At 44.1% G+C, this 26,945-nt stretch overlaps 1 protein-coding gene across 3 annotated transcripts in view; it reads left to right on the top strand.

Annotated features, from left to right (window-relative positions):
• The window catches only part of LOC143281086 (uncharacterized), a 61,454-nt gene that overhangs the window by 1,260 nt on the left and 33,249 nt on the right, over window positions 1–26,945 (top strand). Inside the window, exon 2 of one of the 3 annotated variants that reach the window (XM_076586024.1) lies at window positions 160–606. The exons of 1 other annotated variant lie outside the window; for it this stretch is intronic. The gene's annotated coding sequence lies outside the window, so the exon portion shown is untranslated. Of the gene's footprint in view, window positions 1–105; window positions 607–26,945 lie in introns of all 3 variants that reach the window. One more of the 3 variants, XM_076586026.1, reaches the window with a different exon arrangement.

The raw sequence follows: 26,945 nt of genomic DNA, 5'->3' as shown, positions 1-26,945 counted from the left end.
GGTGAGTCGAATAACTACAACAAGTATAAGTATGCAGATCCACAAGCTTTCGTGACTATTTTTGAACAACAACCCTTCTGTTAGTTTTTTCATTGTTCTTTGCAGAACTCAGAAGTCCACACTTTCGCTGACTGAAGTATTTCAGTTTTTTTGCCACAGTATGAACAGTGTCTGGAGTAGGTACCAGTAACTTGAACCACTCAGTGCTGCTGCAACTGTTATTCTGTAAGGCCATACCGTTACGCTTGTGATGTAGGCCTAAGTACTGCAAGTTCTGTAGTGAGCTTCCGCGACAACTTGAGCGAAGAGGCTGAAGACAAGTCCGTGTTATCAGGTGCGCGATTCACAGAGCCCCAGTGGGGAGATTCAATCAAACAGTGGTTCTGTCCGAGTGAAGAGTAGGGTAAACCGCTCCACCCAGTTGATAAAACGACGATCAAAACCTCAACAACACACAAGTCCACACTCTTCCAGCTCAGTGCCGGTTACGGGCTTCTTCAGTGTTACAGAAAGCTACAGCGTGTTCACTTAGCGACCAGCCCTACTACTGTACACTGTGTAATACTTGAAACCCTAACCCGTGCGAGTATCCAGCGAGAGCGGAGGGTAAGTGGTGTTTTAATTGTCTTTTGAAGCGATGAGAACTGGTTGCGCGTTTCTCTCTTTTATTTTTTATATGCTTTCGACGTGTAGAATGGCATTGTTAAACAGTGTGGCATTCACGTTTGTTTGTTTTTAGATGTTTTCCCCTCTCTGTGTGTCCTACCACGGCACGTGCTTGTTTTCAGGTGTGTGTGTGTGTGTTGGTTTTTTTGTTTTTGTTGTTTGTTTGTTTTTACCCTTTTCTTCATCTCCTTCCGCTTTATTCAGCTTTGTCTTGGCAGTACGCAGTACTCACTCAGAGTAGAATTAGATCAAGTTGTATTCTGGGCTGTAGCGAAAACTGAATTTAAAAAAAAATTGTTTAACTGACATACACAACTCACCAAGGCAGTTTGTTTTGAACTTTTAACTTGTCACTCCAACTGTCTCGTCTCAGTGTCTTCCTCTCGGCCGCGCTATGCCTCACTCCAACAGTACACTCACTGGCACACGTGCACACATGCACAGGAGCACTCATACTCACCCGGCCGCATTTGTTACACTGACGACAACTTGCAGTCGTGAAATAGAGTAACTTCTTCATAAACGTGATCATTCCAGTTTGCTTACCGTTTACTGAACAGTGGCGGACTGTTTGTATCCATATAATGTAAACAGCTGTAGCTATTATCAATTTATAGTACGTTAAACTATAAGAACGACAGCTTGGAAACAGTGATGATTGACGTGTTGGTACCCAGTACGGATCTGTCATTGATCAGTCGATACTGCAAGGTGTTACACATAGGTTACCTTCGTGGCACAACCATGTACTCCAATATCCGCTTCGTCTTCGTGTCCTTCTTCATCATCATCTTCTCTCGGTCTTCTTTTTCTTCTTGTTAACGTTTAGATTTGTTATTGTTTTTTGTTGTTGTTTTGTTTTTTTTACTGGGTTTCACCACATCGTTCATTTCATCTTAAAAGGATTGAAGGGGAGTCCTGTTTCTTGGCCCACTAAATAATCATGGTAAATTTGAAACCAGAGGGCCGGGTTGCATGAGAGATTTCAGTGTACATGCGCAAAGTGTGCCGCCGGGTTTGTGTGTGTGTGTGTGTGTGTGTGTGTGTGTGACAATCTGTGTGTGTGTGTGTGTGTGTTACAGGCTGTGTGTGTGCATGAGTATCGGAGTGCGTGCGCCCATTTATGTACATGCGCGAGCAAGACAGAGTAAGTGTTGGAGTGTGTCTTATCAAGTCATGTGTATCCTCCATCGAACAATATCCATGACTATAATAGGAAGGCACCAATTGCTTGTACGTACCAGTACGCACACATGCACGCACTGCACACTGGTGTGCGCGCGCGCACACACACACACACACACATACATACATACGTATACATACACACACCGGCACGCGCGCATACACACACGCATACACATACACGCGCGCGCGGACAGAAGCCAAGATGGGCATGCAAACTATTTTATTCGTGATCGATCGCAGGTAGTTACAGATGTGCCATAATGCTGAACGCTGCCGCTATGTTGCTGGTGATGTGTATCATGTCGCGCTCAAAAGGGAAATCGACGCGGCAAGGAATGATTTATACGGAGGGCTGAAAACACTTTATTTTTTTTTTTTTTCCACAGTTATTGAGTTAATAGAGATTAAGAATCATTTCACTCTCTCAGTCTTTAGTAGTCGTCGTTTATTGTGTGTTCGTGTTTTACTTATGTGTGAGTGTGCGTGTGTGTGTGTGTGTGAACTTATCAGTCTTTAAGCTGTTTACCCTTTTATGCTCTAACACGGATAAGGCAACTGGCGAGCGGCATAGTGACGTTGGATGAGCGGGGAGAGAGAGAAAGAGAGATATATATGTGTATATATAGAGATGTTTTATTCATAAAAAGACCATTGCTACTCATGAAGGGGTACAACATACAAACAAGCACATTATTGAGAGAGAGAGAGAGAGATGCGGATGTTTTATTCATATAACGATCATTGCCCCTCATGAAGGGGTACAATATACAAACAAGCACAGCAGGGTCTTATGACAGAGTTGGGGGTAGGTGAGGGAGAGCGAGAAGAGCTGTTCGGGAGGAACCGTTTTTTGAAGTGAGTCTAATCTTGAACAAGGACATAACATGGATGCTGACTTCCCTTTCTTTTCTCATGTATTTTTTGAAGAATTATTTATTTGTTTATTTTTGATACTCTGCTAACTTTTATCCTTTATGTGTAATATATGTATTTTTCTGTCTCAGCTCCAGTCACTCTCTGGGCGTGGAGATTTTTCCGATTTCCAAAGTCAACTTTAAAAAAATGTGCAGACTTGCTTGTGCCTGAACCTTCGTGTGCATACGCACGTGTGTGTAGCTTTGAGCTTTGTCTCTGACTTAGGAGAGGCGCTATAAAAGTATCTCTTTGTCAGTCTTGTCTGTCTGTCTCTGTCTCTCTCTGGTTGCGTTTTGGTATTCTGAAATCAAAAGGTAATCGTTGGAAAAGACATAAACAGTCTCTAACCGATTGGATCTTAAGTCCATGCAAAATATAACTAATAAAATACAGCTGGCTAGCTTCAGTCGACCCGCAAAGACATAACGGCCCAAACTTGATACAGTTAGACTTATCATGGTATGCATTTAACAAATCGATGCAAGTAGCCTATCAAATGCAGATAAATCATTGGCGTAAAAGATAAATGTTATCAACGAAAACAAAGAAACTGGAGCCGGCGGTAAGTGATTGACCTAATTTGTTCTTCATGCGTGGACTTAGCTTGTGTTCCTGAATCCCGATTCAGAGATAGAGATAGGCATCCGTGAGTCTGTGGAGACTATGGAGTAGCGCCGTGGGTGGTGACTGATAAAGCGTCGGGTGTGGTTGGACAGGTCAGTACTGGAGTGACAGTCGAGTTGCTGAAACGGAGGTGATAGCGTGGGTTAAAGATCCGCTGGAGGTGAGAAAAAAATAATCAGCACAGAAGGAAATGCAACATTATATGAGAAAGATAAATCAACGTGTTCGTGGTAGTAATCACAGTGAGAGTACATATCTGCCATCGTTTGCTTGACATTACCAATTTTACTCGTATCATTTAATTATGTCAGTAGGTATCTACCCCCATATCCCCCCTCTACAGTTCCTACCACCCCGACTCATTTGATAACCAGATCAAGAAGATCGACAATTCATATGCAACATTGACCTTTCGTCCTTGTTGTTGATGCTTTAACACAGTATTTCTTCGATCCGTTCCCGCTACACACACACACACACACACACACACACACACACACACACACGTACACACACGCACGCACACACACGCACACACGCACGCACACACTGACACACACACACACACACACACACGCCATGCACGCATGCACGCACAGACTGAGACAGAGAGAGAGAGAGATTCATTCACACGGGACACGGACGCATACAATCACCTAAACATTCAAAGACGACAGAAATAGGTGAGACAGTGCATGAGGATAGATATGAGCACGCGCGTGATATGAAAGGTTCGGCAGATGATCTGACTGCCTGCATTTATACAATGGATACTTGAAAATGTTTTCAGTGTCATGTTATGAAATTAAAACTTCTGCATTTTTGTGCAGTTTTTACATTTACGGGTGTATGCAATATTCTTTCTTCTACCGAGCCCTGAAAAACCAAGGGAAAACTATACCGACTTCCTGTCGATTTAAAACCTGTTTATATGAATGCTGTCTTTCTCCCCTTACCCCTGTCTGTCCTGCCCTATGTCTGTCTCACTTTGTCTCTCTATGTCTCTATTCATTCTCACCTCAGGTATCTCTTTTGCTTCCCCCCCCCCCCTCTCCTCCTTCCACTGACACTCTCCAACCATACTCGTTATCCATCAATTCTTTCTTGATTATTCGTCAGTGTGTCTGTCTACTTACATTTTGTCAGTCAGCGGCGATGCCCGTGTTGTAAGGCATAAAAGAGCAGACAGCACTGCAGGCGCCACGACCAAAGGCTGTTAGCCGTAAACAGCCCGCGTTCTGTGCCTTCCCGAGTATACACCCTGCAGCTGCAGCAGCTGCTGTTGTTGGTTGTAGTACCGAAAGACATCCCTGATCCGGCCTGGCGCTCGCCTTGAACTTTCGGAGCCTTTATGTTACAAGTCTACTCTTCCGAACGTGCCGCCGATTTCGATCGGTTCTCCTCTTCCATTAGTTAATGAAAGGGCGAGGTCACGTTGTCTCGTTACTCGAGAATTTGCATAATTTTTTTTATTTTTCTCAGTTATACATTACGGAAGAGTTTTCAGTTTTGAAGACATGTAGCGTGCAACTGCAACTTTTAAAGGGTCCGAAAATTTACTTCTAGACGACTCAGTGTTAGCACTGGAAAATAGACATGTTTAACAGGGATCCCATCTTCTTTTCCCCCGGAGCTTATCGTGATTTTTAACTCAGTAACTCATTACAGGGACTCATCATCTGGTCTTTACGAGGCTTGGTATATAATAAATACCGTTTATCAGTGGTGTTTAGCGTGTAATGGCTTTTTCTAATGAATTTGGCCAGAGCCCAAGGTCAGCAGGGGAGATAATTGGAAGATCGTGGTGTGCTTGGATCACATGAAACACAACCAGAGCGGAGAGAGCCGAGAGAGAGAGAGGGGTGGAGGGGAGGAGAAGCATGTTGGTAGGACACATGGGTTTCACCTCCCTTTTCATGTCGTGCGCAGTTCTGTTTCCCATACACGAAGGATACTATTTTTATGGTCTCAATGATTATGTGTTAACTTTCCGATCCACGCCATACCCCTCCAACTTATAAACATGCACGCGAATTCGTATATAAACGCATGCGCTAGAAAACGCTCCCTTTAATAGTTTTATAGTTTTGATAATCTCGCCGACGACTGTTGTAGACATTCATTACAGTATTTTTTTTTTAAACAATATTTATTATCTAAAAAATAAAAAAAATTCTTACATACATTGTCTTTTCTTCTACCAGTTCTGTCTTCCCGTACCAATTGGTCTGCTGTTAAGTTTTCCTTGCCAACTTCCAAGTCTTTCATTTCTCCCCTTCTAATCTTTCTTTTTGTCTATGTAGTCTGCACATTAAAAAAAAAAAAAAAATCAACCTTGACACGTTCTTCTTGCACGTTTCCTTGTATTCCACGCACCACTCCTGGCCCCAACCTCGTTTTTGTCCCGTTTTATGCAGTGACCTGTTGCCAGCCAGAATCATTCTCTTCCATCAGACTATAGTCATAGCCAGTGCTTGACGAACGGAATCAGTCTTTCGGGTGAGACGATAAACCGAGGTCCCGTGTCAGCGCGCACTTGGCCCACCGAAAAAGAACCCTCGGCGACGGAAGTGTTGTCTGGCAAAATTCTGGTGTGGACATCCACTCTGATTGGCGCGCGCGCGCGCGCACACACACACACACACACACACACACACACACACACAGAGAAAGAGAGAGAGAGAGAGAGAGATTTCGACAGGGACTGTCCATATTTGACTTGATTTGGACCAGGAAAAGATCGTGGTGGTTGTGGTTTTGGCTGACGGGGCCTGACCAGCGCGTTTGGTTATGATGCTCGTCAGGCATCTGACTAGCACATGTGGTGTGGCGTATGTATGGATTTATCCGAACTCAGTGACGTCTTTTCGAGAAACTGAAACTGAAATTTATGTTCGAAGTAAACACAACCTTTCGCACGTGCCCTCTTCACTTTCCATGTATCCTTTCCTCCCCCGCATTTCTAATTGACGGGAGCTGGGGCGGGGGAGGGTGCGTGTGTGATGTGGTAGCGCCGGGCGTTGTGCATGCCTGTTGCCCAGCTTGCTTTATCACCTGGCGACTCACCTTGACTACACCTGGGGGAACGGTACCGCACCACGCCTGGCCCTCTGGCCCCCATACCCCGTCTATCTCGTTTTATGCAGTGATCTGCCAGGCAGAGCCAGAATCGGTCTTTACCATCTGACAGAAGTCATGGCCAGTGCGTGTTGTGCGCAGTCAGTTATGGCTGGGGGAGGGGGTGGGGGTAGGGGAGTTTAGGGGGAAGGGTAGAGAGAAGGGGGTGAGGGATGGAGGCAGGTATTGGTCTGCCTGTCAGGAGTGACGTTATTTTAAAAGCCATCATAGATTCTGTTCGGCTGGAACCGTCCCGAGATTTTTTTCTTCGTACTATTCCTGAAACTTTTCGTTATACCCCCCCCCCCCCCCCCATTATTTTTTTCTTTCATTGTTATCATCTCGTTGTTTTCATCCTCTTTCTCTTCTGTTCATCATCTTACTTGTGTCTTATTTCTCCTTCCATCTTCTCCTTCCCTGGTCTCCCTTCGCTGTTGGCATTTTCATCCGTTTTTCCCTCCTTTCCTGTTCTACTTCCCACTCCTGCAAATTGTTCTCGGTCTTCCTGCATGTGTATTATTTCTTCCGTTGTTTCTGCCAATACGATTGATTAAATTCATTAATGGAAACTCTTTCATCCCAGCAGTCCGGTTTTCCAATTTGCAGGAATCTGCTCAGTCTGGACATGCAACTTTCATCATTGTACGAACTTACGAAGGAATGTTTTTTTTACACAGACGATAAGTTGCATATTGAACAGGCGATTTTCTCTTCCTGTACCAGAGACTTCGTATGGAGGTCGGGGTGTTGCTGAGTGGGGCTGTTTTCTGCTGACTGAGGGGTGGGCTGTGGGTATGACCTGACTGAACTGGAAATACCCACCCTTGGGATTGCCCGGGACAACGTGATCACACCTAGCGGGCAAGTGGAAAATGCTCTCTCCACTTGTTGGTTGGGCAGTTAGTTTTGGACTTTCTCAGTGAAAGGGTGACTGGGCAGTCAGCTTCAGTGCAGACCTGTCGCCCCCCGCCCCCCAACGCCCCCTCCTTCCTTATTTTCACTTTAACAACGACATCCTCCTCCAACGGGTAGTTACCTCAATTAACCGTCTGTTTACTTAGGGAGGGAGGGGACAAGTAGATTAGTTTTATATAAATTTGTCCCCAGGACAATTATCATATTGTATTGTTATTTATATTGTATTACTTTTTGTCACAGCAGATTTCTCTGTGTGAAATCCGGACTGCTGTCCACTAGGAGAGCGCGCTACCACACAGCGCCGCCTTTTTTTCTTCTTTTCTCTCTCTCTCTCTCTCTCTCTCTCTCTCTCTCTCTCTCTCTCTCTCTCTCTCTCTCTCTTTTATTTTCCTGTCTGCAAGTGTATGTTTTTCTACCGAAGTTGATTTTTTTTTTCTACAGGATTTTGCCAGGGACAACCATTTTGTTGGCCGCGGTTCTTGCGCCAAAGCGCACGCTGCACAGAGGACTTCGGTTTATCGTTTCACCCGAACGACTAGCACTCGATCCAATCACTACTTTTCAAGGTCTAGTGAAGGGGGGAGTAAAAATTCCGGTCGTGTGGGACTCGAACTCGTAAACGCTCGCTTCCTAGTCGGGCTCATTACCACCAGGCCACCGCTCCACGTAAACTGAAAATTATCCTGGAATTTCCAGCTCTGAGAATGCGATGCGTGGATGAAGGCAATGCCGAACTGGGTGAAGGCTGTATAGATAGACAGATGTGGCGGATCAAACACCTGACGACTATTCCAGATTTTCTGGCAAAGGCAAGGTGTAAGGCAACTATCTAACATTGTATCTCAGAAGGGGGTTGGTAGGGGGTGAGAGGGACGTGAGAACCGTTCAGGCAATGATCTTCTCAACGCAAAAAAAAACAGGACAATGTTCAGCCAGTACTATAATACAATACAGTAGCTGAGCAATTGTGTGCGATTAGGGAGGCGGGGTGGGGGTGGGGTCTCTTGTTCGCTCTCATCGGCAGTGCCCACTCGTTTTATTTACATGAGTCACGGTGCCATTTATGATTCTGACATTTTGTCATGGTGGAGCAGCGCATACTCTTTATGTCTATAGAAACATAACATTGATTAGTGCGAAAGCTTTGCGCGATGAAAATTATCTCTGATTTATTTTTTTTTTCTTTGATGACGTTAAAATGTCACATGTAAACAAGGAGTGAATCATGCGCGTGCTCTGTGTGTTGTACCTCTGGCTGTCTGTCTCATCTTTACGCACACAGACACACGGACATAGACACACAGCGACACATACAAACACACACACACACACACACACACACACACACAATCGCTCTCTCGCTCGCAGTCTCTCAAACGCGGTGCACAAGCGCGTGCTCACGCGTGCACACACACACACACACACGTACGCACTCGCACGCGTGCGTGCGCATTATTGTTGATGCGCGTTTTTTGTCCGTGTGTGTCTCTGCATTTCATCTGTTTGTCTCGCTGTCATAATGTCGTCACCCCTCCTGTCCCTCTCGCTCTCTCGCTCGCACTCTCTCAGACGCGACGCACAAGTGCGTGCTCACGCATGCACACAAACACACATACACATACGCACGCATGCACGCACACACACACGCGCGCGCGCGTGCGTGCACATAATTGTTTATGCGTGTTCTTTGTCTGTGTGTGTCTCTGCATCTCATCTGTTTGTCTCGCTGTCATAATGTCTTCACCTTTCCTGTCCCTCTCGCTCGCACTGTCTCAAACGCGACGCATAAGCGCGTGCTCACGCGTACACACATACACGCGCGCGCGCACACATACACTTACGCACGCAACCACGCGCATGCCCGCACCCGAGCCAGTAGCCTGCTTTGTTAAATCTTCTGGATACAAGAAAGTATGCCTCGAAGATGTAACGAAAAAGGCTTTCAACGTAACAGGCCGAACAGTTTCGTTACTGGGCGATACCACTGACATTTTTGCCAAATCAAAGAAGATAAGTAACTCCAAAACAAATGCACGGGAGAATGCTTCATTTGGAACCAAGCCGTCACAATCATGGGATGGAAAGGAAGATGGAATAACGACGTCCAGACCAGCGAGGAGAAAAGCCGTATGGTAAAGAGGCCAGGCGCCGTGTGTGTCATGACACACACCATGCTTTGTTTGGAGGATGAACAAAGGCGTCTGAGGTTCGGAACCCACCATGAAACGTTCTATCCATTAAACTAGACTCTTGGATTCTGACCACTTGGGCCAAAGACAGTTGTTGCCAGTTTTATTCTCGATATTTGTTTGCTAACCAATCCAAACCGAAACGATCTCTTTTTTTTCTTTTTTTTTCTTTATCTTTTCAGTGCTGAACCTGAACCCAGCCTTTGTCAAACCCAAAACGGGATACCTGCCCTTCTGATTATTATTCTCAACAGCTTTTGTGTGTTTATAAATACGCGCACATACGCGTGCACACATACACACACGCGAGCGCACGCTCTCTCTCTCTCTCTCTCTCTCTCTCTCTCTCTCACACACACACACACACACACACACACACACACACACACACACACACACACACACACACAGTGTTCATTAGTAAGGAGCATTGTACCACGAGGACTGCATGTGTTAAGGCTGCATTAATTCTTCTTAACGGACGGAAAGTCCAGCAGTAAGCATCTTTCAAGAAAAAAAAGTGGGGTGAAGGCTCTAGATGTTGCGGCGACAAGGTTTGCAGAGCAGAAAGAGGCAGATCGTAGACAGCCGGATAGTCGTCTTTGACAGGCTGTCATTCCACACTATCCCAAGGACATGGAACCGGACGAGCTCACTGCAGCCGTTTTTGAACTTAAGAGCATTCCTGCCTGATACAGCAACCTCTCACTGCATTATCTCAGGTCATGGAGAAATAATAATGATGGTAATAAGAAGAAGAATGGCATATACATAACGTTTAATGTTGACATGAATGAATCACATAATAAGTCTCGTGAAAGAAAAACAACAGCGAAGATGGCTACATCTCCATCCCTATTACAGTGCTATAAGATGAGATCATTATGTCTTCTCTCCAGAGAAGATGAAGTGATTATGGTGCGACTGTGGCCCGCAGAGACGAAGATCAGAGGCAGGAGATCTTCGGCTCTGTAGAGAATCTCCACCCGTACTTCATCGCGGTCATCAACGTGCCTGTTTAAAGCGAACGACGACGAATTCTGGTCGAGTGGGAAAATGATCAGTGCTTCTGTCCTCTGTCCCAACCCGATAGTTTCTTATGGAAGAGTGTCTGTGTCTCTCATCGTGTGAAGAATACATACAAATAGGTAATCTTGAAAACAGACGCTGCATTTCAGCTTTGAATTGACTGTGGTCATATCAGAGACGAGAGAGATTAGCTGTAGGAAAACTTTATGGTATTCTTTTTTTTTTCTGCAGAGGTATAGTGCACACGTGCAGTCACATGATGGCGTATCTTCGTACGCTTGTGTGCACGTGCACGCACACACGCGTACACACCCACCACACACAAATACATGCACACACGAAAGCAGTTATGTTTATTATCTGTTTAGTTCTCCCGTGTAATGCCAGGTAAGATCCATCCGATCTTCTCGCGTGCTATGCATATTCATGAAGCGTACCTTCGCGTGCGTAATTGATTCGCTCATGGGTAATTGCACAATGACGTTAGCAGTCGTCTGCATCGGAGATAAGTGCACCGTTTGTAATGGATTCCTAGTGGGGTGCCTCCGAAAATGACGTAAAACCAGTCTTGATCTTCAGGTATGCTATCCATTATCTTTCCCTCCCACCCCTTTTCTCTGTCTTTTCCTCTTTCTCTGTTTGCCAGTATGTCTCAGTCTCTCTCTCACTCTCTCTTTTTCTCTCTGTGCTTATCTCACAGACACATTCTCTCTCTCTCTCTCTCTCTCTCTCTCTCTTTCTCTCTCTCTCTGTCTCTGCCTATCACTCGCCTACACACACACACATACGCACACACACACACTCTCTCTGTCTCTGTCTCTGGACTCCCTCTGTGCCTATCCCAGTCTCTGTCTCTTGCTCTCACTTTGTCTCACAATATCCCCCCCCCCTCTCTCTCTCTCCCCCATTTCTGTCTCATTCTCTCCCTCTGTCACGCACACACACACACGCATGCTGATATTGAGGTAAGGAAGAGGAGAAACGTAAATGACGGTCTTTGTAGTTTCCTTTTGTTCCCATTCTTCCCATTGCAGTTTGAATTGACTGGTTGTTGGCATGGCAGTTTTTAAGAAAGTGCAAAAAGACTGCCATGGAATGTGGTTCAGCTACCTTCGATCTCTCCTCACTGGGACGAAAACAGACAGCAACTTTGTTTTCTGTAATTGGGTATTGTCCAGGCTTAACCTTTTCGAAACGTGAAACAACTGGGGATCCAGAAAGAAGGCATGAAGTAAGTTAATCTTCTGATTATGTGATAAAAACTATGCCATTCCCGCGAAAAGTCGTGTTAATCTTCCGATATCATGTGACTAGAACTATGCCTCTTACGTGTAATTTTTGTTACGCGTTCGATATCATGTGACCAAAACTATGCAATGCCCGCATGCTTATATCACATTCAGTTTCCCTGTCCATGTATCTTAGTCTGTTCCTCCATAGTCACACTCTTCAAGTGACAACAAAGTATAGGAAATAGAATGCACACACACGCACGCGCGCGCGCACGCGCAATCGTGTGCCCATGAAAGGACATTTCCAAAATCTTTGAAAATGCTTGTCATTTTTGCCGTCAGTGTTCTCCCTTGTAACAAGCAAGGAAAATAAAGACTGCTGCTAGTGTGAGTTGATTAAGATTTTTAGTATTATTATTGTTATTGTCGTTGTTCTTCTCATTATCATCATATTATTCTTGTCATTATTGTTATCATCATTGTTGTTATTGTTAACCTTTCACAGAGTACACTTTTACCACAACCACCGTGCACCAGAGGGTTTGACGCCAAGGACCTTCTTCTTAGTGATCCAAGGAACCTGCTATCGTCATTGTTATTGTAGAATTCTTGTTATTACTATTATCACTGTTGTTGTTTAAACTTTCATATGGCACACCTTTATTAACTTTAGTGCTCTCACTCTCTTGTCGGTTTCCCATTCTCCCCACCCCCCAGTACTCTTTCCCCACCCCCCAGTACTCTTTCCCCCCCCCCCCCCCCCAGTACTCTTTCTCTCTCTCTTGTCATTCTCCCACTCCCACTCCCATCCCCGTCCTCTCTCTCTCTCTCTGCGATACAGTCTGATGTCACCAGAATAAAACTTTCTTTTTTTCTTTTTCTTTTTTAACCCAAGAAAGCGTAAAATCATTGAAGCATAAAGGGGAATAAAAAAAAAAATCCACAAAACAGCATCTTGGCCAGATACCACAGAACTGAACTGGAGGGAAGTTTGGTCCATAATACGAAAGTAACGTTGCTGTCTACCTTCCATGGGTGAGAGGGTCCGGGTGTAAGGTAACAATGGACCTGTCAGGTTCAGGTCATCGGGCCCCATTGCCCATGCTCTACAGGGTTCCCCAAACCCGCTGAGCTCTTCAACAGTCAGTCTGCCGGAGTGTCTACGGATGTATTTGTGCGTTGAAGGGAAAGAAGACTCCAAAGAAGTAGGAAAAAAGGTGGAGAACATTTGTAATTGTGGACCCCACGAATGCCAGTCCTTTGACAAACGGTTATATACATTATGTATGGAATCCATCAATCATTCCAAGATAGAGCTGGAGTATCAGCATTTTCAGATGTACAGTAAAAGGAAGCTGTGGGCTGGAGGATGATGATAAGCCTGGTGAACCTATGATGGAAAAATCCTGTTAATGTCCCATCACACATACCGGTGATTGTGGACATATAGTTAAAGATTAATTTATACATTTGAATGTTATTATTTAAAATAAATGAGTAAATAAGTATGAGAAGACAGGGGAGTTGTATAATGAGTTGGGGGAACAGGATACATGGATGATAGAATCGAAGGTGAATATATGAAAGAAGTAGAAGTACCATTGAAGAAAATGACTTGATAGACTTCGTAAAAGGGAAGTCGCTGATTTAAACGAAAGTGGCAAAGTTTGCACTTAGAGAAGTTTGTTGTTCACTCGTTCGTGATAACACCAGTCAATTGATAATGTTGATGGAGAATTTCATATGTAACTGGTCTTGCTGTACGGAGAAGCACTTAAGTTTCTCAGTTCGCTTCCTTCAACAGATATTACCGAAAGCTACGTCTTTCCCCCATCCTCTCTCTCTCCTTCCCTCTTTTTCCCCCTTAATTCAGCCCACATTGTCTCCCTTTCTGAAGACACCTTAAAACGCCAGTTCCATAAAAGATTCATATTCTCACAACACGCATTCCATTTAAAAAAAATCATATTCTCATAACTTTGATAAAACAATCATATTGATCATATTAACCAGGACCCCGGTACCGTACAACTTGACCTTTAGGGCGAAAGCCAATAGGTCGTTAAACCCAAAACAACAACAATGATCTATTATCATTTTGGTTGAAAGGCAATAGCGACACGGATCCCTGTCCAACTTATCTGAAACCACCCACTTTTATGCAGTCAGGAACTAGAAAGGGAAAGAGACACGATATAATGCGTTGTATTAGAGAGGAGCCTGTCTAATCTGACTTGATCCAGTGATCCACTTCGCTCTGTTAGTATCAAGATAGAAGCTGGAAGAACGAAAGCCGTATTTTGATGATCACTTTGGTTGCAACAAAAGGGTATTGATGTGCCGATGCATGTGTTGTACAATAGATAGCAAATCACAAGACTAGCATTTTTCATGGAATAGTTTCATAGCTCTGATCACATCAGTGCTAAAAACAGTATCATGACACTATTCATATGCACAGAAATGTTGTTGTAAAGCATGATTCATGTTAGCATGATTCATGTATAGTAACAACTTTGCCATGTAACAGTAGTTGTTATTTTCTTTATCCGCCCGTTTATTTTGTTGGTCAGTCTCTTTATCTCAGTCTTTCTTTATCTGTCCGTATGTGCATGCGCCTGTCTTAGTGTCTGTCTTTATCTTTGACTGTATCCTTATCACTGTCTCTGTCTTTCTGTCTGCCTGTTTTTTTTCTCTCTTTCTCTCTCTCACACACACACACACACACACACACACACACACACACACACACACACACACACACACACACACACACACACACACACACACACACACACACACACACATATATATATATATATATATATATATATATATTTATATATATATATATATATATATATATATATATATATATACGCCTTTACTACGGTATTCGTGTCAGACGTATGTTTGTGCTGGTTTGATACAATTATTTTTTTCATTTCTTATTTTAGAATGTTTGTCTTTATTTTTTCTCCTTTCTGTAGAGGGCTGGATGAAAAAAAAATTGTATGTTTACTCCGTTACTCTCAGTATATATAATTCATCCATTCTTTCCTCCTCCCTTCATTCATTGATTAATTCTCTCTCTCTCTCTCTCTCTCTCTCTCTCTCTCTCTCTCTCTCACTCACTCCTTCCCCTCCTACCTCATTCTCCCAGGCGTCCCACTATCTGTTCTCACACCTGGATTCTTGCTTGAGTGTTGGATTGAATCTGTGCCTGCGGGTGCGCGCGTGGTATGTGGTGTTTGGCTACCTCTCAGGATCATGGACATTCATCTTGCTCGTGTAGTCCTCTGTCAGCGTGGACAAGGTTTGTGGATTAACTTTTGAGTGGCTCCAAACCGTTGTCGCTGTTACTGTCCAACACCTTTGGGTTTTTAATCAGCCGTCTTCTATATTGGATAGGGGTCCGAACTTGTGCAAATGTACATTCTCTCCCTCCCCACCCTCTTTCTCTCCCCTCCCTCCCCCCTCCCTCTGTGTGTGTGTGTGTGTGTGTGTGTGAAAGCGCGCGCGAATAGACTTTTCAAAGGCCTATGTCTTGCTATATATATATTTTTTTTTCGTGACGGTCTTTGTGGTCCAGATGTGAGGAGTCAAAAGATACAACGTCGGATTCTCATTTCCTGCACTTGTATCCTGCTCCGTCTGTTCCTCATTTCCTTCACAAATGAACTTTTCTCATCACCCGCTGCCCGCGGGGAGCTAGCAGTGTATATGTTCAGGGTCTGCTAAAAGTAGGCCCTCTCAAAGAATGTAGGGGGACCGGGGGATCAGCATGCAGCGGACATTAGCTTTTCAATTTTGTGCCATAGAAAAGCACCTGCTGACCCTGCTTCCACACGCATTCAGATCGATACTATACGAAAGCGTATTGATACAACGCATGTCCCTCATTATTTCTGTCTCTCTTTCTCTGTATGTCTCTGTCTCTCCGTCTGTCTCTTTATGTCTCTGTCTGTCTGTCTGTGCGGGGGGTATGAGAAAACGTCAGTGCTCGATTGTGGCTCATGTGCTGATGTGTTACATTCAGTATGTGTTGGAATGAGAGGTGTAGAAGGGCGGGGGCCCGGAGAGTGTATGCATGTGTGGGGGTGCGTGGGTGGTGTGTGTGTGTGTGTGTGTGTGTGTGTGTGTGTGTGTGTGTGTGTGTGAATTCAAGAGACCATTCCAGCGTCTTTTTCGGGTAACTATTCAATGCTGGTATACTATGTCTACACAGTTTTTGAAATCCTGTCCCTCAGCATTTCTGATGGAATTTAGTCAGCACTAGTTCACTCACAGGTCACCACAGCTGAAGGAACAGACGCTATCAGCAACACAACACAGCATGGTTCGCCATCACCAAAGTCCGTGATTATGACAAATGACACTATCGCGATCAATCTCCTATCCTTCATCAGATGGGACGCAAAGGGGTTTTCCGGATGACCGACCGCTCACGAAAGGAATACCGTTGTAAGAACATACACTCACACGCGCGCACGCACTTTACTTTGATCGCCTTCACAAAACTCAAGTTTAAACAGGAACCTGACTCCGTTCAGGGAAGGTTAAAACGGAGAGGACTGGGCCCCGCCTTCCAATGCCGAGCCCTCGACGCGGTGATCATTGAATTCACTGTCCCGATGGCTGTGATAGCCTTTAACTTTTATCTGACTGCATGGTGCGTGGGTCTACATGTACACTGCCTGATGAGGCTGGCACCATTGAGCTACTATAGAGCTCGATGGCTGGCACAGAGCTGAGGACCTGGCCTCGCTGGAGTAGGTGCTACACATGTAGTAGTTTCTTTCCACGTGTTAACGAGGCAGAAACCGGCGTGGGAACACGGCAGCCAGACTGAACTCAACCTTTGCGTATCACGCAGTGTGATAAGGAGTCCCGGAATCATTTTACCCTTATGCCTTGTTTCTCCTCCTTTAACCTTTCTTTCTTTACCAACCCCCGAATCCCTCAACAAGTGCAGAAACAACATATTGAAACGCTTACCGTCACGCATTCGAAGCTGCTTCTGAAATCGGAAAGTCTGGCTTTTCTTTGCCTGCTTTGGTTTATGATTATTGTTAGTTGCTATACAACATTGATGAATGGGATTTGTATGTTAATGGAAAAAAATGTTACATAGTTAAAATCCTAGATTTTCAGAAACCCTGAATAAGGAGTTACGGTTGAAGTTCTTATAGCTTTTACAGCTATCCGGGCATTGATTCAAACCCAATCCACTGTGTCTAGGGCTCGGCATGGGAAGGTGGGGCCCGATCAAGAGTAATCCTTCGGAAACACAACCAAAGATCAAGAAAACTTTATAAGATGATGTTGCATGTATTTCTCAAAAGTGTTTATAATGTGGTTGTAAAGACACAAGTCCCATGATTGGGCGCTTGGATCCGATGTTATTCTGTTATTCCTGTTCCCATCTAACCAGTAGATGTTGACCGGTGCCCAGTGTGATTATTCATTCCGCGGTTCTGCTGTGAACTCTGGCCCAAAGATTTTGCTTAAGACTTTAGACAACATAATCGTCAATGTTTTCTTCGTTAACAAGTGAAAGCACCCAGACCGGAAGCTATAAGCGTCCTTGAGGAGATCGTGTGCGCTGAGAAGATTATCATTGATAAAATGCCGTTGGAGTTTGACTGGTGATAAATCAAGCGATAACACAAAAATCTAGCTGTGACAAGAAATCGATAACACACACACACACATTTTCACGCACGCACGCATGCACACAGACAGCCACGCGCACGCGGTACTTAAGAATTTACATGCCGGCCTTGCAAGAAACATCAAATAAAGAACATTATATACGTATTTGATCAATGTACATCGCAACTACAAGGTGTGCTTTGTGTTATTTTGAAAGTCTCACAGACATATCATGTCAATGATTTTTTTTCTCTCCACGATTTGCGTTGGTGCGTGATCCAGCACACGCCATTTTCTTCTTCTTCTTTATTTTTTAACCCAGAACTTGACCTCCACTTCCTGACATCAGGTTCTGACGAACTTCCGTTGTGGTCGGAGAGGGAGAGAAACGGGGTACAGAAGAGAGAAAGAGGGTGGATGCCTACCCACACCTGTCTTGAGAGCTCTGTGTGTGTGTGTGTGTGTACCGGGCGTTTTTTTTTTCTCCCTCACACAGAGCAAACACAAGCACCAGCTGCGAGGGATACTCGTTCGTGTACATTGCGGTAAGGAGCCCGTGTTGCATTTCAGAGCTGTCTGCTTCGTACATGTATGTCTGACCAAAAGAAAAAAAAAAGAATTACTTGCTATTCTGGTATTATTATTGTTTTTGTAATTTTGATTTGGACATCGAAGAAATCTGACGCTATAAAAATAAATCGATAAATGAAAAAAGTTTACTGACAGCCCCCCACCCCGGGAAGCTATTTCAATGCTGGGGAAAATGTACATCGATGTAGATTTTGTGCTTCTCACTGTCTCTGTCTCATGACTTACTGTGTGTGTGTGTGTGTGTGTGTGTGTTTCGTTCGTTCATTCGTTCGTTCGTCTGGACTATTGTGTGTACATTGTACAAAGAAGATGGCTCGGACTGAGCATTCCACGAATGCTGTATGAACCTTTTGCCTAATTACACCGCGTGACCCTCCAAATGGAGTATGACTGTCTAAAATGGCAGGGAGAAAATTATCCAAATCACACGCAGATATGAGTCAGAGTGCACGTGGGGGGTTGCATCCCTCATTTGTATTCACCAGAAAGGGAAAACATTGTGTGTGGCTGGATTTATCGTAAGCATTGACGGCAATTGTGAAGCACATCTTAAAACCGAATGTGAAAGTATGTTCAAAATGTTCACACATGATCTTTGTGCAACGGCAGCTCTGTCTGCCTATCTCTGTCTCTCTTTCTCTCCCCCCCCCCCCCCCCCACCCCCCCTCTCTCTCTCTCTCTCTGTAAACGTGTAATGGGTAGTTTTGAGCACAAGCCCGGTTTGCTGTGTGATTGCATGTGTATGCGTGCTGAACAAGTGCGCGAGTGCAGCCATGATCTTTTAAATACCAAAGACTCTGTACTATACAGCCCTGTTGATAGGGTCTTTGGAAAGTAACTGAATGTCTTTGAAAACATTATGCCTCAGATTAACTTTGCGTCTTTACACCCCAGTCTAAAAGGTAATATGGATAAATGAATAGATAGTAATGATAAAAAGAAAGATAAACAACAACAGCAACAACAAAAAAACATGTACAACATAACATCCGTGAGAAGCTTTGGGGGGAAAATGACATGAATGTCCTCTTTAAACTGATTATGGACGCACACCATTCCCATCGGATCACTTTCACACTCGTTACGAGTTCGCCTTAATGTCTGTCTAGCTCTCCGAACGATATGGTAACACGTCTTTTTGCCTTTTTACCTGCTTCATATACTCATCTATCACGGGCTTCTGCTGGCAGTGTGGAGAGCATAATCCCGGTGTTTCAGCCTGTTCGTACCGCGTTGGTTTTTACACCGGGGTAAAATCTGGCTAGCTCAGATGGTCTATTTAGAACAGCTTTGAATGACCCCTGGGGAAAACTTCATCTAATCAGAACTGACCCCCTCCCTAGTTAGTTATTTGGTTGAGACGATAAACCGATCGAGGTCCCGTGTGCACCGTGCACACAGAACCCACTGGCAAAATTTTGATAAAAAAAAAACAAAACAAAAACAAACCCCACATTGATAGAAAAACAAATACACTTGCAGACAAAAAAATAAATAAATAAAAAAGGATGGCGCTCTCACTGTCGTGACGAGCTCTCCCTGGGGAGAGCAGCCCGAATTTCACACAGAGAAGTCTGTTCTGATATAAGAGTCGTACAAGAGTATACAACAGAAAACAGTACAATACAGTACAGTTATTGGATTTTGCACCTCTCTGAATGAATACGGAGGGCATTCTAGGCATGCTGGAAATTACCCCCGGGGTGGATTTGGCCAAGTTAGAACTAATACAGGCTATAAAAGTACGACTCCCCCATATTTGCTTCCAATATAATGATAGTAAGATTAATAATAGATGGAGTCGGGGAGGTGGGGGTGAGGGGGGCGGTGAAGCCAAGCCCGGAACGACACGTCTTCTTTTTCCAATACTTTGGTTAACCGGAAGAACGGGGGTAATACCCAACCAGGGAGGCCCGGTCTGGACTAGCCACAAATGAGCCCGTCGAGCCACTAGAGGCTAGCCCAGAATGACACCGGGGTAAAAACCCGGCAGGATGTTAGTTTGTGGGTGTTACACCGGTGCCTTTTCCTTTCCTTGTCCCTCGTCGCGATTCCGCCAGGGCGTCTTGTGACTGGGGCTGTCGGCGGGTGGAGGGAGGGGGGGGAGGTGGTGTGGTTAGGTGGTGTGTGTTTGGGGGGAAAGGGGGGTGGGGGGGCTTGGACTAGGAGCAGTTTGTGTCCACGATGTGCTGATTTATTGGAGTGGTTTTCTTTCTCGGCAACTTCTCGTTCCAGAGGTTGTCTTTTCTTTTTATCCTGACTGAGCTTTTCTTAGGGTAGGCATTCCCCCCCCCACCCCACCCCTCACCCACCCACCCTGGAAGGTGGGAATGGGAGGTAGTTTGCATTTAGATTTTTTTCTAATGACCAGATACTTTGGAAAGTATAACGAACCTGATTTATTCAAAGCCTACATCTTGTGCTGGAAGTTGTAATGTGCATGTGATTCAGATTTTTTCACAAAAAAAGTTTATAGCTTCGGTTATTTGTTCGACCTAGTTTTCTGTCTGATCCAGTAACTCTCTCTCTCTCTCTCTCTCTCTCTCTCTCTCTCTCTCTCTCTCGTTCGCTTGCTCGCACGCTTGTTTCACACAATTCAGATGTGTAAGTGTGTTTTTAAACATAACTGGTGTGAATGATTTTAATCTACAAATAAATGAACAACAGCGTTTAATATCAAGTTCATCCGGTTAACTTAAGATTGACTTAATCTCTCTCGTTCTTTCTCTTTTTGTCTCCCGTCTTATCAGTTTCTCTCCTTGACTTTTGCCCCCGACTCCGTCTTCTTGTCTTATTATCATTTAAAAAAAAAAATGTTTGATATAATATCTTTGTCGCTCTGTCTTCCGCTGTCTTTGCCTGTTGCCCTGCGCTCCTTCCTTCTCCCTCTCCCTTCCACCTCCAGCCCCCCCCCCCCACCCCCCCTTCTCTGTTGAGCTCTGTCTGTCTGTGGTCTCCTCTCTGTCTTTCAACGTATAGAGTTGATTTTAATGACCTAGTGGCTGTCAGGTTGTTCAAGGAAGTTGCGTTTAAAAGTTTTCCTTGCGGCAGTAGTCCATAGCTTGTTCATTGCGTTGGTCGTTGCTGTCTAGTTCAGTACAGGCTCGGTTTAAAGTATTAGCATTACGTCACTGTCCAAGGCGGTCCTCGTCGTGATCTTTTCCCGTACCCTCAGAGACAGTCGTTATTGGCTGCGTCCGACGTGGCCAATCTCCTGGAGGCAGTTAAGACGTCTGCCCTTACAACTTAGGACTGGACTGACAGACTGTCTGGTGGTAACAGGGAGTAGCTAGCATAATATATGAACGGTGGCTTTGTCCATTCGATCCTGGTTCGTTAGTATTTCTCTTCTTCGTGTTGTTTCCTTCAACCTTCTGACGGACAGTTGAGTAAGCAGACTTTGTTCCTTTTAAATAGAAAGAAGAGATGAATTTACATTATATAGGTGTGTGTGTGTGTGTGTGTGTGTGTGTGTGTGTAATTCTAGTGAAATTTATTGTTTGTTTTCTACTTTATATGCTGAAAATCTAGCGCACTCAAACGACATCTTAATTCAAAGCATGTGCAGAACAAGGCATGAGAACCTCACTGAGACATCTATCTGATCTCACGGAATGTATCGTGACTGCTGCGTAATGAAAAATGAGGGGCGGTGTTTTGAAATTATCTTGCCAACAGAATAATCGCTTGTGTCAAAACAATGCCAGCACAGTACAAAGTACGCAAAACTGTCAACATGGAAGCTTTCTCTCTTTCATGCTCGCGCTCCACAAGCAAGCACACACACTTGTCCCCATCCCCCCCCCCCCCAACCCCCCCAAAAAACCCTCCTTCCACCAGTGCGCAGATATATCCGCGTGCGCACACACACACACACACACACACACACACACACACACACACACACCTTTTCATGTAACTTCGTCTCTTCTCTCTGTTTAATAAGAACACACACACACACACACACACACACACACACACACACACACACACACACACACACAGAGAGAGAGAGAGAGAGGGAGAGAGATTTATGTTCTTAAGTGGAAGAAGCAAATTCATGTTTTTTTCACAGCCATCTCCCAGGGCAAAGAAAGAGAGAGAAAATTTAAGTAAACAAAATTCGTGTATAACTAATTTTCACGGCACCCATGTATCTCAACATCACCAGCCAGATCTGTTTATAAAATGTTAGGCCGTTCGTGGCACAAAACCGAAAGTCGCTTCAAACCACTGCCACATGTCATTTGTGAAGGCAAAGAACATGCTTTGCGTCAAACCGAGCGCTCTCTCCTATCGTTTATCATTCTTGCCTTAGTCTGTGACATGACAGACCGTTGTCACGCCCAAAATTGTCGTCTGCCAATAATGTCACCAGTGACAGTTTGGGCAGGCCTCGTTCCCAAAATTGTCGCCGAAATGAAACGTGTCGTCCTTTCTTTCGATAAATTTGGGAGGGACGTGACATTAAGAGAGACATGAACTATGTGGCTGATTTCGCTTCTGTACCGGGCTTACCTTAACACCATCTCTTTCTCAGATTTGAAGTATGTATCCGTCTGTGTGTGTGTGTGTGTGTGTGTTTCAAAACTGTTTTTTTTTAAGAATAAGCTATCACACCGCCCCTGACAAGTAGATAATACAACAGTTGAAACAACAGGTCAGCATCAGTCGGCGACAATTTGGGGAAAAAAAACTTGGAGTGAAAATTTTGTTTGGTGACAACTTTGGGAACGAGCCCTGCCAAACTTGTCGCCGGAGACAGTTTTGACAGGCAACAATTTTGGGATAAATTGACTGTTTTTGTGAAGGTGCTGCAGGGAAAAGACCATTGAATGGATGCGAACTCAGGTTGATGATTAAAAAAAAAAATTATTACTTTCTTCTTTCTTTTTGGCTTTCTGTTTCATTTTTCTTTCTCTTTTGTCTTTCTTTGCTTTCTTGTTTTTCCCTACTGTCTTATCTTTCTTTCTGTCTTTCTATATTTCTGTGGGGTTTTTTTTTTTTTCGTCTTTCTGTGTTTTTTTTAAATGTTTTTTTTTCATTCCTTTCTTTTTGTCTTTCTTTCGCTGTACCTTCATGTCTTTATTGTCTTTCCTTCTGTTTTCTTTTTTCCTTTCTTTTCGTCTTTCGTTCGCTGTATCTTCCTGTCTTTATTTTCTTTCCTTCAGCTTTTCTTTTCTTTCCGTCTGTTTTTCCTTTCTTTCTTTGTTTTTTTTCCTGATTTACTTTTCGTTTCTTTCGTTCTTTCTTGTCGTTTTTTTCTCTCTAGTTTCTTTCTGTCCGTGGGAAGATGGAGAACGGGCAAAGAGAAGACAAACGGAGTGACCACACATAACACGGTCCTTTGTCTGTCTGTGAAACTGACTCAAAGGATGGTTACTGCCTCCGAACCACAGTACCCTTGTGGACGTGTCTGGACAAATGGGGGGTTTGTGTGTGTGGTGTTGCTGATCTCTGCTGTTTTGCCTTTCTCGCGCCCCTTTTCGTTTTCTGTTTTTCACCCAGTACAGCTGGTACGCGTGAAAGGCAGGGAGCGAGAGAGAGGAGGAGGAGGAGAAAGAGAGAGAGGGAGATAGATAGAAGGGCGGGGAGGGGAGTTGGGGGGGGGGGAGCAGAGAAGAAAGCAGAGGCTGTGGATGATTACAAATGAAAGTGCGTGGTTCATGCTTTTCTACGTTTTATTTATTTACTTTTTTGTTTGTTATTTTGATTCTTGTTTTTATTGTTTATTCTTGTTTTTGTTCTATTCCTCCCCAGCTTCCCAGACTGATTACCCGTCACCATTCCCCAGTCTGATTAACTATCATCAAGCAGCTCTGCAGTCCTAATCTAAACTATCGCTGAGTGTATTGTTGATAGGAATGTGACATTAGGCACCACAACAGGGAACATGGAAAAGGCCTAGGTGTGAGGGGTGCACACTTGTGTATAGTCTGTAATCTTCGCTGTCATCAGTGTGCCAGTGGAAGATATACTTTTTAGGATTCCGTCCCCTGGTGTCATGTCAGACTGACACCCTCTCTCTCTCTCTCCTCTGCCTCTCTGCGTGTCTAATTCTGTTTACCTCTCTCTCACTCTCTCTCATTCTCCATCTCTCTCTTGCCATGGTGTGTATTCAGCTTAACAATTACTTAAAACCGTATTTGAACAATGTTAAGTGTATAAGTATGCCCCGTGTGTTCTCCCCACCCACAACCACCATCCCCCACCTCCCCGGTTTACACTTGGAATGTCCAACTTGCGCACACTTTCTGCAGTTCAGTTATGATCCAAGGGCAAAACAAGAATGGTCCATTTTGTTATGATACTCCGGAAACTGAAATGCATTTTTTGTGTTTGTCCTACGTACTGTTATCTGCTTTATCAGTTTATTACTGCTAAATTTCACAAATAAATATTCGCTTTCAAGATGTCCATGTTGTTATCGCATGCAGGTTAGAGACTGAGTGGCAGTATAAGCAAGTTTGTATTCAAAGAGTTTTCCCTACGAGCAGATGATCTAGAATCGTTATCATTGCTCACGTACTTAATTGGTCGTCCTTGTATTCATTCCCCTGTATTGATTTCATTTGTTTTTGTGAATTCCTTTGTTATGGATCTGTGAAAATATTTCGACTTCGACATCTCTCTGTCTGTCTGTCTCTCTCTCTGTCTGAATGAATTGATCTGTACGTTCCATAAATTGCTCAACCCCTCATTTGGGTTCAAGCAAACATGCATGTTTCACGGTGATGACTTGTGCTTCATACCGTCTGTATAATTGTCCCTGTACTCCATACCTCCCACTCCCCAATCCCCCGACCCACCCCTTGACACGGGTAAAATGGCCTAGTCATTTAAAGTTCTCTCTCTCTCTCTGTCTCTGTCTCTCTCTCTCTCTGTCTCTCTCTCTCTCTCTCTCTCTCTCTCTCTCTCTCTCGGCGTGTCACCCTGTCTCCTGTCCTCCTTCTCTTCTTCAATACACATTACGTAGCAGCACAACAACTCGACACAACGCACAAAAGGTGTGCATGATTGAACGTTGTCTTGTTTCCCTTTCCCATTCTCACAATACGTCAGTTTTGACGGGAGGGAAACGCTTTCGTTGCCCGCTTTCTCTTTCCCATTGTGTTTCTGTCTCTCTTGTATCCCAGTCTCTTATCACTTTCTCTCTTCCTGCTCCCTGCGTTTGTATCTCCAGCCCCCCTCCATCTGTCTTTCTTGTCCTCCCCCTCCCTCTCTTTCTGCACCAATCTCAAGTTAATGGTGCGTCATCTGTTCTTATTGCCAAGTGTGACTCGCCAGTGACCCTATCTATCAACCATATCAGCCATCAAAACCCGCCGCGGGCACTTTAACTATCACAGGTGAATAAAACGCCGTACAGAAAAAGTATGGCCCTTAGGTGTGGCCATGAGAGAGAAGGCTGTTGTTGCTCTTCACCTATTATCACGTGGGAAAGAGTTTTTCTTTTATTTATTTATTTATTTATTTATTTTTGTAACTTGATGGGACGGGAGAGTGTTTATCGAGACATCTTCATAGATGACTGATTGCACATTGCTGAACAGGGTTGATTTGTTTGACGCGACATTGGTAATTGCACCCCGACCCCACCCCTGCTCTGTCTCCAATCGGTCCCCCACCCTCCCACCTCCCCCGCCCCCCACACCCATCTCCCATCACCCGTCAAGCATGTATTGGTGATATTTTGGGTTTTGTTTTTTTTCTCCCTTTCCTTTATACTTTTTCTTTCCATTTTTTCTTCTTCACTTTTTTGTTTCTGTTTTGTTTTTGGTTTTTTGCTCTCGATCCGCTGGGTTTTTTTTTTTTTTTTTTTTTTTTCTTCTTCTTCTTCTTTTTCTTTTTTTCTCTCTCACCCATTTCTTATCAAAATGAAACGACAGGAGGAGCCGTGTCTTTTGTGTGTGTGTGTGTGTGTCTGTCTGTGTCCGTGCCTGTGTGTGTCGTTTGACAGCAAACCTTTGAACTAATTTCAATTCAGCGTGGACCTGTGGATATTTCCTCCGAATATCTACTGAAAAAAAGGAAGAAAAAAAGAAAACAACTTTCAGCCATTTTGGGTTGGGTTCAGCATAGTTGTTTGTTCCCCATTATAAAAACCAATAGGCTGACAGGTTTTAAACCGAGAGACAGACACGTAACGAAGTTCTCAAACCCCATAGTCGTTTTAGCCAACCCTGACAGTTCAAGGCATATTAATTTTTGTATCTGCCTGTATGGACATGATCACTGTTTTCATCTTGTTCAAAGTCACACACGTCAAATTACGGTTTATACGTGTTACTTTTAAACAGTTTAGTTTGAAAATGTTTTCTTTCTTTCAAGGTAATGTAGGTCATATTCACCATTGGAGGATTTAAACATATTTCTTTTTAACGCTTTAGTTTGAATCTTTTTGTGTGCTCATTTTCATTCTTTCTGTCTTTTTTCTTTCTTCTTTCCATCTTTCCTTCTTTCATTCCCTCTTTCCCTACTTTTCTATCTTTTTTCCAACCCGTCAGCAACATTATCGTGTGCCGTACCGAGCGTGCAATTACGTGTGATTTCATTTGTCACACATCGTCCGGATCGGCAAACAGATACGTACGTCAGTGTGTGTGTGTGTGTGTGTGTGTGTGTGTGTGAGAGAGAGAGAGAGAGAGAGAGAGAGAGAGAGATAGGTACATCAGTGTGTGTGTGTGTGTTCCAGTAGCTTGGGGTCGACGAACCGCTGGTGGTACGATAGTGTTTGGCCAGACTCTGTCACAGCTTCTGATTTGAGTGACACCTTGATTGTTGCGGGGTTGTGTGTGTGTGTGTGTGTGTGTGTTGTGGT

The sequence above is a fragment of the Babylonia areolata genome, chromosome 4 (assembly GCF_041734735.1).
Source record: "Babylonia areolata isolate BAREFJ2019XMU chromosome 4, ASM4173473v1, whole genome shotgun sequence".
Taxonomy (NCBI): domain Eukaryota; kingdom Metazoa; phylum Mollusca; class Gastropoda; order Neogastropoda; family Buccinidae; genus Babylonia; species Babylonia areolata.
Note: the sequence above shows the minus strand (reverse complement) of the source record. Positions and strands in the feature narration are given on the sequence as shown.